This window comes from Pelophylax lessonae, assembly GCF_965119305.1.
Source record: "Pelophylax lessonae genome assembly, chromosome: 4".
NCBI classification, from domain to species: Eukaryota; Metazoa; Chordata; class Amphibia; order Anura; family Ranidae; genus Pelophylax; species Pelophylax lessonae.
Genome location: NC_138771.1, coordinates 550,131,604 through 550,144,527, shown reverse-complemented (window position 1 = coordinate 550,144,527; position 12,924 = coordinate 550,131,604). Strand labels below are relative to the sequence as shown.

Genomic DNA, 12,924 nt, shown 5'->3' with positions numbered 1-12,924 from the left:
TACATACTCTAAAAAACACAGCTGTTCTTTAACTCCCTCCTGGTCTATTATAATATTACGGACGGGCAGGAGCATTGCTATCCCAGGTGGACATTCTGTGACGTCCCCCCATTTGCGTGCGTTGTGACCTGTTGGGTCCAATGGAACACAGATCCTTGTACCAGGCCACTGTGCATAGCCCTGTTACCATGTGATCGCTGTGACCAATCACAGCGATCACACCCGTTGTAAACAATGTCTTTCAGTCATAGTATTATGGTGATCTCTGTGATTGCTCACAGTGATAACATGGTACAGTGCCAATAACAGTGAACCTGTACCATGCGATAGCTGTGGCCAGTCACAGCTATCACAATTGTACACAATGGCACTTGAATGAATTTGCCTGGGCAGGAAGGGGTGAGTTTCTTTTTTTTTCTGCCCCTTCCAGACCTTTAGGTATGTTTCATTTATTAAGTAAAGAATAAGCATTTTGGCTTGGTGTGATATAAGTGATATGTATAAATGGGTCAATCCAACTAAAAATATTGATGAAGGCCAAGAGCCAAATCATCCATTGGCTTTTTTTACATGCAGGGACTTTTGCTGGCCCTGCTCCTGTGCTATGAATTCTCTCTGGTTGAAGCAATTGGTTTTCTCTATCGCTCATTGACAGACGTAGTCCTCGGTGATACAGCACCTTCGGGTTATGTTGCCTCCACAGGAGTAGGACTAGACAGGAAATAAAATGCTCTGGCCACACCCTAGGGGCAGTCCCAGAGGGTATATCCTCTCTCTCTCTGCCTCAGCAAATCAGTTTTTTTCTGTCTAGTCAGGAGTAAGGACCTAGATACCTTGCTGGGATCTTCGGTCCTGGCAGGATTTTTTTCTTAGAAAATAATTTTTCTCTTACGTCCTCCGACAGTCGCCGCCTCTTCATATTCGTCACATATGGGGTATTAGACTTTGCTCCGAAGGAGTAGCTAGGCAACAGAATATGTTAACAATAAAGCTTTTAACATATCCCACCCTCAAGGGGTGGTCCCCTCAGTCAATACCCTCCTACTTCCTGCAACCATATCTCAGTTTTAATGTCTAGCTTGTCAGGAGTGGCTGGCTCTCTCTGTGCTGGGACTTTCTGTCCCAGACTCTTTCTTCTTTTTAAAATTTTGTTTGAGTTTTCTCTCTACCTTTACTTAGCTGTTATTTTGTCAGCGTTAGTTAGTTCTTCGGATGAAGAGGATCATGCGGACTGGGTCTCGGGCTGATCCCCCTGGTCGCAGGTCGTGGGTCAGTGGCTTCCCAGTCTGCCATCGAGCGTTCAGCCAGGTAACGCTCCTGGCACAGTGAACGACCCATCCCTGTTCGGTGCAGGGATGATTGGTGAGGTGGCTACCTCACTGGACGCTGTGCGGTTTCTTAACCCCCATTGTGTGCGTCTTGAATGCGACTCTCCCTGCCTCATGTGCAGCGGCTTGTTCGCCTGTGCGGGTCCCCCACGCCATGTGAGGTAAGTGTATTTATGTGGGGACCTGTCTGTCTGGGGGGGTGTCAGTCTGGGACTGTGTAACCTGCCTCTATTCACACTGCTTGTCTCCCTATCTCTCGGCTGCATGCTGTGGGCTGCAAGGGGGGGGGGGAGCTGTATGACACTGTGTGTGTCAGACTGGTCAGTGTGAGAAGCTGTGTGCTGTGGGGCATGTTTTTTTGGCATGTTTGGGCATATACAGCGATCGCTGCGGCGATCTGACATGTATATCCTTCTGTTCTTGCTATCCATTGCCTGTGTTCAGTTTGCATATTCCCTGTGGGGGTCTTATTGTGCTTGAGTGTGGTGCGGTGGGCTGCGCTTGCCGCGCTTGCTTAAAAGGGGCAGTTAACCCTTTGTTGTCTGGCATTACAGGGGCAATGGATTCTCAGGAGGGCAAATTTCCTACAGCATTGGTGGAAAGCCAGGGGACCGCTGTTTCCCCCCCAGGGGGGGATTTAGCCACTATTGTGGCTGGCCTTGCTGCTCAGGTGCAGATGCTGGTGGCTGCTCAATCTACTAAAAGGCCCAGAGTTGCTCTTTCCTCTGATTCTGAGGGTGAAGGTGATGGGGCTGTTATGGCGGGGGCCTCCTTATCGGGGTCCCGCTCCTCTCTTGATCTAGTGGGGTCTGAGGTGGAGGCTGAAGTTGAGGGGGTTGATAATTCTCCCCCTGGCTCGCCTGAAGAGCTTGCAATCATGGATGAGTTGATTGCTTCTATTAAGCAAACGCTGCGTTTGCAGGACGAAGTGTGTCCCCCCGCTGCCTTGGCGGCTTATGGGACGCAGAGAAAACGCAGGACGCCGCAGGTTTTTCCCTGCAATGATGATTTTCAGCGCGCTGTTAAGGATCAATGGCGCAATCTGCGCAAACCTTTTGCGGTACCAAGTAGATTCAAGCTGCGTTATCCTTTTTCGCCTTCCACTGATGAAAGGTGGTGTGTGCCTCCCCCAGTGGATCACGCAATTGCGGTTTTGAACAAAGCCACTGCGATTCCTGCAGAGGATTCCCCTGTGTTCCGTGATGCCACGGATAGGAGACTGGAGTCTCTTGCCCGTCATACTTATTCTGTTACGGGTTCTATGCTTAAGGCTCTGTTTGCTTCTCTCATGGCGGCCCAGGCGATCGCAAGTTGGACGCAGATGCTTAGGCGCGTCCTAGTGGCCGACTCGGCCTCGCCGGCGACCCTGGATATGGTGGATCAAATCCACCAGGGTGTCATGTATCTGTGTGATGCGGACCTGGACCTGGTTCCGTTGGCTGCACGTGTGCACAGCGTGGCGGTGTTGTCTCGCCGCCTGGTTTGGTTAAAATGTTGGTCGGTGGACCAATCTTCACGTAAGACCTTAGCCAATCTACCTTATGATGGGTCTCGCCTTTTTGGGGAGTCCCTGGATGTGTTGATTAAGGGGATCACCGGGGGTAAGAGCACTCTCTTGCCCCATTTCCCCAAGGCTAAGGGGGCTTCTGGGAAGAAGCATGCTAATTTTCGGCCCCCTCAGGGGTCCTTTCGTGCCTTTCGGCCGCACTACAAGGGCAAACCGTTCAAAGGTCAAGGCTCTCAGAAGAAGCCCTGGTCTGGTAAACAGAAGTCCGGCCAATCCGGATCTGCAGCCCATAACAGTTCGGCCTGAAGGGGCGCCCTCACCCAGTTTTGGGGTGGGGGGACGCTTGCTCGGTTTTCTTCAGCCCTGGTTGGCCCGTGTGCGGGACAGATGGGTTCAGGAAATCGTTCGATCTGGTTACAAGATCGAGTTTCTCTCTCGGCCGGAGAGCAGATTTTTTCCCTCAAATCTTCAACTGTCTCCAGAGCGCTTGCGGGACCTGCACCTGGCGGTGCGGGACCTGAGGGCTCAGGGAGTGGTGGTTCCGGTGCCTCATCGGGACAGGTTTCGGGGGTTTTATTCCAATCTGTTCACCGTGCCCAGAAAGGAGGGCAAGGTTCGTCCAATTCTGGACTTGAAGGCTCTGAACCGCTCTGTGCGGGTTCGCAAGTTCCGCATGGAATCCCTGCGGTCGGTGGTGGCTGCCCTGGTTCCGGGGGAATTCATGGCCTCCATCGATTTGAAGGATGCGTATCTTCACATCCCCATTTTCGAGGGTCACCAGAGATACCTTCGATTTGCCATTGCAGAGGATCACTACCAGTTCGTGGCGTTGCCCTTTGGTCTCGCCTCGGCCCCGCGGGTCTTCACCAAGGTGCTTGCACCGGTTCTGGCATTATTGAGGGCCCAGGGCGTTTCTGTCCTGGGGTATCTGGACGACAATCTGGTTCGGTCTGTGACCAGCCAGGGTCTGGAGAAGGACCTGTCTGTCACGATGCAAACTCTGCAGGAGTTTGGTTGGACGATAAATTTTCCAAAGTCGACACTGAGTCCGTCGGTTCGTCTTTCCTATCTGGGAATGATTCTGGACTCGGTGCAGGCGAAGGTCTTCCTGCCGGAAGACAAACTCAGGACTCTCCAGGAGGAAGTCAGGTCCCTCAGGGACGTTCCGCACTCGTCTCTGCGGACGTGTATGAGATGTCTGGGATTGATGGTCTCGGCCTTCGAGGCGATTCCATTCGCCCAGTTTCACACGCGGGGTCTCCAAGCGGAGATCCTGTCCAGGTGGGACGGGCGACCTCAATCTCTGGATCTTCAAATCTCGTTGAGTCATCGCACCAGAGAAAACCTTCTGTGGTGGCTCCAGTCCCCGTTGGTGTCCGGGGGCAAGTCGTTTCGTCCGATCTCGTGGACGGTAATCACCACGGATGCCAGCCTGTCGGGCTGGGGTGGAGTTCTGGGCGTTCTGTCCGCCCAGGGGACTTGGTCGGAGGGGGAGTCTTCCCTTCCGATAAACATTCTGGAATTGCGTGCGATAAGTCTCTGTCTTCATCGCTGGACGGACCGGCTGCAGGGCTGCCCGGTTCGGGTGCAGACGGACAATGCCACGGCGGTGGCCTACATCAACCACCAAGGGGGCACCAGGAGTGCCCGAGCGGCTCGAGAAGTGGCCGACATTCTGTCTTGGGCCGAGACTCATGTCCCGGCGATAACGGCGGTTCACATTCCGGGAGTGGAGAACTGGCAGGCGGACTATCTGAGTCGCCAGACCCTGGATCAGGGGGAATGGTCTCTCCACCCGGCTGTCTTCCAGATGTTGTGCGCGAAGTGGGGTCTTCCAGATGTGGACCTGTTCGCGTCTCGTCTCAACAACAAGGTGAAGAGGTTCGTGGCAAGGACGCGCGACCCTCGGGCAGACGTGTCGGACGCGTTAGTGGCCCCGTGGCATCAGTACAGGCTGATGTACGCGTTTCCACCGATTCAGTTGCTGTCCAGGTTCCTTCGCAGGTTACACTCGGAACGCAGCACGGTGATTCTTGTGGCACCGGACTGGCCTCGCCGGTCCTGGTACGCAGACCTCGTGAATCTGGCGGTCGACGCCCCGTGGCGTCTGCCTCTTCGAGACGATCTACTGTCTCAAGGACCGATATACCATCCTGCTTTACAGTCGCTGGCTTTGACGGCCTGGCTGTTGAGACCGAGGTCCTGAAGGAGAGGGGTCTCTCTCCAGAGGTCGTTCATACTTTAATCAACGCGAGGAAGTCTTCCTCAGGGAAGGTTTATTACCGTACTTGGAAGGCCTATTTTGCCTGGTGTGAGTCCAGGGGGTTTTCACCCCGCACATACTCGGTTTCCCGTGTGCTGTCTTTCCTTCAAACGGGTGTTGATCAGCGTTTGGCGGGATAAAGGGTCAGGTGTCTGCACTGGCCGTTCTGTTTCAACGTCCCGTGGCTTCCAACTCCTTGGTTGGCACTTTTGTTCAGGGTGTGCGGCATCTGGTCCCCCCTAGGCGGGATCCTCTGCCCCCTTGGGACTTGAATCTCGTTCTATCTGTGTTACAACGTGCTCCTTTTGAACAGATCAGGGAGATCTCGTTGTCTATGTTGTCCAAAAAGGTCGCCTTTTTGGTGGTGATCACTTCGGCTCGCAGAGTGTCGGAGCTGGCGGCTTTGTCCTGCAAGTCTCCGTACCTGGTTGTTCATTTGGATAAGGTGGTCTTGCGACCTAATCCTTCGTTTCTTCCGAAACGAGTTTCGGAATTCCATCTTAATGAGGATATTGTCTTGCCTTCGTTGTGCGCGAAGCCTAAACATCCAAAGGAGGTGAGATTGCATTCTCTGGATGTTGTTCGGGCGATAAGGGTTTACCTTAAATCGACTGAGTCTTTTCGTAAGACGGACTCCTTGTTTGTTCTTCCAGAGGGTCCTCGGAAGGGCATGGCGGCTTCGGCCTCTACCATCGCCAAATGGATCAGGCAGACCATTGAACAGGCCTATGCTTTGCAGGGGAAGGTTCCCCCTGTGCCTGTGAAGGCGCACTCTACTAGATCTCTGAGTACGTCTTGGGCCTGTCGTCATGGGGCTTCTGTAGCCCAGGTGTGTAAGGCGGCGACTTGGTCGACCGTGCACACTTTCACAAAATTCTACAAAGTAGATGTTCAGGCATCGGCGGATGCTTCCTTTGGCCGCAAGGTTCTTAGTGCGGCTGTTCCCTAGGGTCCCTTGTTGGGGACTCCTGGCTGTTGGGATAAGTTTTGTATCCCCTGGTTTTTTTGTCTTTTCCTGGGTTGTTGCTCCTGTTGAGCACTTGTTTTTTGCTGTTGCCCAGCTGGTTTCCTTCCTTTGGTAAGGTTCCTTTCTTTGATGCGGAGACTGCGTTGCCTTTCGGCGCGGATGCGTTTCCCACCCCTCATGTTTGCACTGCTTTGGGACGTCCCCATATGTGACGAATATGAAGAGGCGGCGACTGTCGGAGGACGTAAGAGAAAACTGAATTTTTGTAAAATCTTACCTGTAAAATTCCTTTCTCTGAGTCCTCCGACAGTCGCCGCCCCCGCCCCTCTTTTGGGGTTTGGTTGTATACTCTACTGCTATTCCACTAAAACTGAGATATGGTTGCAGGAAGTAGGAGGGTATTGACTGAGGGGACCACCCCTTGAGGGTGGGATATGTTAAAAGCTTTATTGTTAACATATTCTGTTGCCTAGCTACTCCTTCGGAGCAAAGTCTAATACCCCATATGTGACGAATATGAAGAGGCGACGACTGTCGGAGGACTCAGAGAAAGGAATTTTACAGGTAAGATTTTACAAAAATTCCGTTTTTAAGACAGCTTTTTTTCTCCAGTGTTCCTGTGAGATCTTCAAGCAAGAAAGCTGAACTGGGCGACGGGCTGGATGTTGAGATCCAGTGGTCACCCCAGTTCAGCCTACGAGCGCGTGCAGGCCATAGCTCCGCGCTGGGTCGGCCGCGACATAGTCCCACTGGACAGGGACTGACCCTGCGAGTTAAACGTCTCGCTGAAACGCCAAAGACCATGAGTCACGGCGCCCGTATTGGTCGACAGCCCTCCTACCTCGGTGGAGAGGGGTACTGTCAGGAGTTGGCGCCCGCCTGGTTCCGGTATGGTGAGTAGTATGTTCCCCCTTTCCCCCTGACGGGTCTTGTGGTGAACGCGGGCCCCTCTCTGTAATGGTAAGGATGGGTTCCCCTCTATCCTACAACATGTCACAGATCCCCCTAATTGAGTGTGATTTTTGTGTACAAGAAGCCAGGAGGCTTGGTTTGGGAGCTGACAATCTAATTGTAAAGATGTGTAAATGATTGTAGTCAGTGGCAGTACTAGAACTTTACTGTGATAGTATAAGGTTTCCTACCTGTCAGTAGCCACAGGGCGATGCCTATACATGTATACTGCATTCCAGATCATTCCTCCAGCTAAGCAGCGGACCGCATACGGCCCGCTAGGGTCCGGTACCTCCGACCACGCTGACCACCATGAGGGTGAAGGGTTGTGAGGCCGAGATCCTTCTGCAGACATGCCGCTATTCTGTGCAGGCTGCCGCCATTGTCTGGTAGACCGCACGAGGCCGCCATTTTGGTGTAGCCTCGTGTCTCCAGCATGGGGGCGGCCATGTTTGAGGTGACTCAAACACCTCATGGAGCCAGGGGGAGGAGCCGGCAGGCGTGTTAAGGGGCGGAGCCGCCTCTTTTACCCAGGAAATAGGGCCAAAGACTTCCTGTCTGTAGCAAGACAAGCACTGAGCAAGCTGATGAAAACTTCTGTGCATCAGGGATGAGCCTTGGGGTCTGTCTCTCTCTCTGTGGGGTCCAAAAAGGCAGGCAACACTGAGGGGCGCTGTTGCGACTGGGGGACACAAAAAAAAAAAAAAAAAGTTTTTTTTTTTACTTTGTCATTTTTTGTCGCTGGCAAGTGTCTTGTATAATCATTGACCCTGCCGCATAGGTATCCCCACCTGATCCCCTCAAGGTGGCCGCAGGACCCTCCAGTACCCCACTTGTTTTTAATGCATTATCGGCAATTTTGGAGTCTTTGGTATCCCGGGTGGAGGTGGCCTGTCAGGGACGGGGGTCAAGTAGCGACCCCCGCCTACCCCTATTGTTTATCAGATACTTCAGATACAGATTCGGAACTGGTCAATGCAGTTGCAGGTCCCTCTTAGGGGGCTGTTGTCTCAGGTAATATCTCCTCAGCAGTGAGGAGCACGTTTCTGCCTCCGCCATAGCACAAGAGTGGTGGATGCACTAGTTGTGTCCGTCCGGGAAACCTTTAGTCTTGAGGTTACACCGGCAGAGGTAGCTGAGACTGAGATTCCTTTTTGGTACTTGTTAGCCTACCAAAAGGGCGAAGGATTTTCCTTTACCCAAATGGGGTCGTTTTGAAACGAACCCCTGTTATTTCCAAACGCATGGCTAGGTGCTATCCGTTTGAGGAATTCCTCTTTATAGGATAGACGGTACCACCTGCTGTCTTGCCACAGACTGTTAGGATAAAAAGACCTCGTAACTAACGAGGACCTTCCTTTTCTGCTCATATAAAGTTGTTCGTTCCGCGAGGGCGGGCGATAAGGCGAAACCCTCCAAAGCCCCTTTAGAGGGGTTTCAAAGGGCGCTGGTCGGGTAAACAAAGAGTCCGGCTCAGCCAAGCCTGAAGAATATAGCCTGATGCGCCCCTACCCATCTCTGGGGTGGGGGGGGGATGTCTTCACCGGTTTCTGGAGGACACAGGATCGAGTTTCGATCACTTCCACCGGTGCGATTCTGCCCTTCTAACATTGAACGGTTTCAGGGGTTCTATTCGAACCTATTCACAATGCCCAGGAAAGAGGGCAAGGTGCGTCCAAATCTGGACTTGGGAAGAAATAGAGTCCATCCGTACAGTGGTGGCCTCCCTGAATAAAAGAGATTTCCTGGCGTCCATAGACCTATAGGATGCCTATCTTTATATCCCCATCATCGCAGGACATCAGCGTTTTTTTTCACTTTCCCAAAGATCATCCCTGGTTCCCACCAGGAGACGGAACTATCTGGGCCTAAGGTTGGATACATCCTGGGCAAGAGAGTTTCTCCTTGCTGGGAAACTCCAGAAGGTTCAGTCAACGATTCGGATGTTGCTGTCCGTCAATTGGCTGGGACTGATGGTGGCCTTCTTAGAGGCAGTACCGTATACCCAGTCTCATACCCGAATTCTCCTGAAGGAGATTCTTTTTTAATGGAATCAGAATTCCGATTCCCTGGACAATCGGATCCGGTTGAGCGAGCGGACCAGGAAGTCTCCCATGCTCAACCAGGGGAAGTCATTTCTTCCGATAGTATCCAGATTACCAATAAGGGTATCGGAACTGAGCGATCAGATTTTGTCTGATTTACTGGATTGAGCAGCTCTAGAGCAGCCCGATTCGGATCCAATCGCATATGGCCTCTTCATCCAGAGGTTTTTTCCCTAGCTGTCCCTTCATTGGGACATCTCGGATGTGGATCTGTTGGCACCTTGGCCTAACAGGAAGGTGCGGAGGTTTGTAGCTCGCGCCACGATCCTCTAGTGGACGCAGCAGAAACGCTGATCGCCCCGTGGGGGCAGTATCCGCTACGGCATGCCTTCCATCCTCTCAAGTTGCTGCGGGAACTTCTTCGCAGGATAGAGGTGGAGGGAATTCCAGTTATTCTGGAAATTCTGGATTGACCTCGTCAAGCCTGGTACGCCGACTTGGCGAGGCTAGTCGCGGACGCTCCTTGGAGACTTCCTCTCAGGGAGGATTTGCGGTCTCAGGGACCGATCTTCCATCTTGCTTTACAGTCGCTGGCTTAATGGCCTGGCCATTGAGACCCAGGTACTGAAGGACAAGGGAGTGTCAGCTTCAGTTATTCCTACCTCCAGTTAAAGCAAGGAAAGCGACTTCCAGCACATGGAAGTCTTATATTGCATGGTGTGAATCTATTGGATTTCCCCCACAGACCTATTCGGTGACCCGAATTTTGGTCTGTCTGCAACAAGGGGTTGAGCAGAAACTATCCTTGAGCACGATCAAGGGTCAGGTTTTCGGCGTTAGCAATCTTCTTTCAAGAAACCTTTGGCTAATCATTCCTTGGTGCGGAATTTCATCCAGGGGGTGCGACATCTGGCTCCGCCAGTGCGCGCACCCTTACCGCCTGGTATCTTAATTTAGTGTGGTCGGTTCTTCAGAAACTTCTCTTTGAAGATATTAGGGAGATTCCCTTGCTTACATTCCCAGAAGGTGGCCTTCTTGGTGGCCATTACTTCTCTACGCAGGGTGTCAGAACTGGCCGCATTATCCTGTCGTTCCCCAGATCTGGTGGTTCATAGGGATAAGGTGGTTCTTCTTCCGAATCCATCCTTCCTTCCTAAAGTGGTTTTCGTAAGACGGACTCACTTTTTGTGATCACGGATAGCCCTTGAAGGGGGTTGCCTGTGTCTGCCGCAACCATATCTACATGGATCAGTCAGACGGTGGTACAGGCTTATTCTATTAAGGGTCGCGGTCCAGGATGCGGTCTGATCCCTTTATATCCTGTCCAGAGTGCAAAGACATCTCCGTGGTAAGTGCAGGGCCCTTTTAATCTGCCCCAGGACACTGATACTCCTATACTTCGGTCACTGAGGAGGGTAAATTGTGACAATTTCACTTGGATGAGGGAGGGGGGGCAGTGGAAGTCTTTTCATAAGGCTCTAGTGCCCTCTGTTTAGATACCAACCAGTCTTTGTCTCAGACCCTAACTTAATGGGCCAAGCTTTTGCATCAGAGTCTAGGTAATGAGTAGGTTCCCTCTGCTTGCGTTCATCTGGCCGACCAGTTGGTCCAGGGGCTGCAGTTTATTTGTGATGAGGCTCCCATGCTGTCCAAGCTCTGTTTCAGCGGCAGTGATTAGGCGCGTGCTGTGGCTTAGAAATTGGTCTGCAGACCAAGCCTCCAAGAAAGCTCATCGAACTGCCTTTTCAAGGCAATCACCTGTTTGGGGCTACTCTGGATGACATCATTCAGAGAAGAGGGAGTGGGGAACGGGAGGAAGAGTACCTTCCTGCAACAGGCTAGGAAAGGGAAGAAGCCTCTTCAGATGTGGTTCCTCCTTCTCCACTCAAATTCTTTTGTGCTCCCAGCGCTGCAGACGAGGGAAATGGATCTATCAAATCTTCCCCAGGAGGTTCCAAGCAACCTTGGTCTGGTACGCCTTGAGCTGGCCTCTCCGGAACCCCACGACAAGACCCCTTCAGCTTGAAGGTCCGTCCTCACCCATAACTTGGGTGGGGAGCATCTTTGCTGGTCCCTGGCCTAGTGGACCTCCTTGAGCGTCAAGGGGATCCACGAAATGAACCTTTTGGGGGTACCGAAGAAGGGGGGCAGAGTTTGTCCTTTTCTGGGGTCCTAGACCCTGAGTCTTTGTATGGATTTAATTTTTATCAAGGTGGGGGTGATGTCCGAACTACATGAGGTCCTCCCTGACCCCGTCTAGGAAAACTGAATTACCTAGGTCTGGTTTTAATACCGACCTTCCTCTGGACAAACTGTGGGAACCACAGGCCATGATTCGCCAGCTGCTGTCACCTCTCTCGCAGGGTGTCGGAATTGGCGGCGTTGTCTTGTTGTTCCCCTTATTTGGTGGTTCATAAAGATAAGGTGATTCTTTGCCCCTGTCCGTCAATCCTTCCAAAGCTGGTCTCTGATTTCCATCTGAATGAGGACATTGTGTTGCCTTCCCTGTGTCCCAGGCCAAACATCCTAAGGAAATTGCGTTGCATTCCCTGGATGTGGTTTGGGCTATTCGGGTGTACCTGGCAGCTACAGAGTCTTTAAGGAAGTCAGACTATTTGTGCTTATGGATGGGCCTCGGAAAGGACTATCTGCTTTATATGCGACCATTTCTAGATGGATCAGACACTCAGGCCTATTCGATTAAGGGTCAGGTCCCCCTTTCCCTGTGAAGGTGCACTCTACATGGGCGCTCAGTGCTTTCTGGGCCTTCCATCATCAAGCGTCAGTAACGCAGGTGTGCAAGGCGGCTACTTGATCGTCGGTGCACACTTTCACAAAATTTTATAAAGTGGATGTGTTGGCATCTGCGGATGCCTATTTTGGCCGCTAGGTTTTGCAGGCTGCTTTTTAGGGGGCTTGTTCTCTTTGGGGGTGTAATGTTTTTTCAGGTGGGCTCCAGTTGGTTTGGTTGCGTTCCTGTTACCTGGTTGGCTACAGTTTAGCCTTCAGAAATGTTTTGCTTTTCCCACCCCTCATGTTTGACACTGCTTTGGGATGTCCTAATGGTTAGGAGGATCAGGAGCTGTGTGAAAGAGAAAAAGGGATTTTTCTACTTACTGTAAAATCCATTTCTCTAATGTTCATTGATGGACACAGCACCCACCCCTTTACGGCGTTGTATTCCTTCTGACACTGCTTGTAACAAAACTGAGTACCTGTAGCAGAGAGGGGGAGTATACCTCCTGGGACTGCCCATAGGTGTAGTCAAGTTCTTTTTTTGCCAAGTGTCCTACTCCTGTATGGGGCAGTATAACCCAATGGTTGAGAAAATCTGCAGCTGTGTCTGTCAATGAACATTAGAGAAATGGATTTTACGGTAAGTAAAAAAAAAAATCCAATTTTTACAACCAAAAGGCCCCATGCACACGGGGTGTTTGAAAAAACGTGCGTCAAAGCTAGTTCTGACGCCGGAAAAAGCAGCTGTAAAAACATGCTTTCAGTAGCTTTTTCCATTTGCGTTATTGCACGTTTTGCCACGTTGCTTTTAGCAGCGTTTTTTCTGCCTCCATTCAAAATCAATGGTTCCCTATGGGAACCTATTGATTTGAATGGAAGACGCACTTCAAGTCGGATCAGGATAATCCGACTTGCGGGGCGACTTGCACTGTGAGAATCTTGAGGGGGAACTCCACGCCAAAATGGGAAAAAACGGTGTGGGGGTCCCCCCCAGGTTCCAAACCTCATAAAAGGCAGTGTATGTGAATAACGACAGGAGACGTTTTGGAAATTTTATTTAAAATCTTCATCCGGTCTTCTCCACTCTGCTCTTCTGATCTTCTCCTCTCCGCTCTTCTGCTGTCCAA

At 51.6% G+C, this 12,924-nt stretch overlaps 1 protein-coding gene across 1 annotated transcript in view; it reads left to right on the top strand.

Moving 5' to 3' along the window:
* The window catches only part of LOC309553706 (DNA-directed DNA/RNA polymerase mu-like), a 185,739-nt gene that overhangs the window by 167,196 nt on the left and 5,619 nt on the right, over positions 1 to 12,924 (top strand). The gene's annotated exons all lie outside the window — the stretch shown is intronic.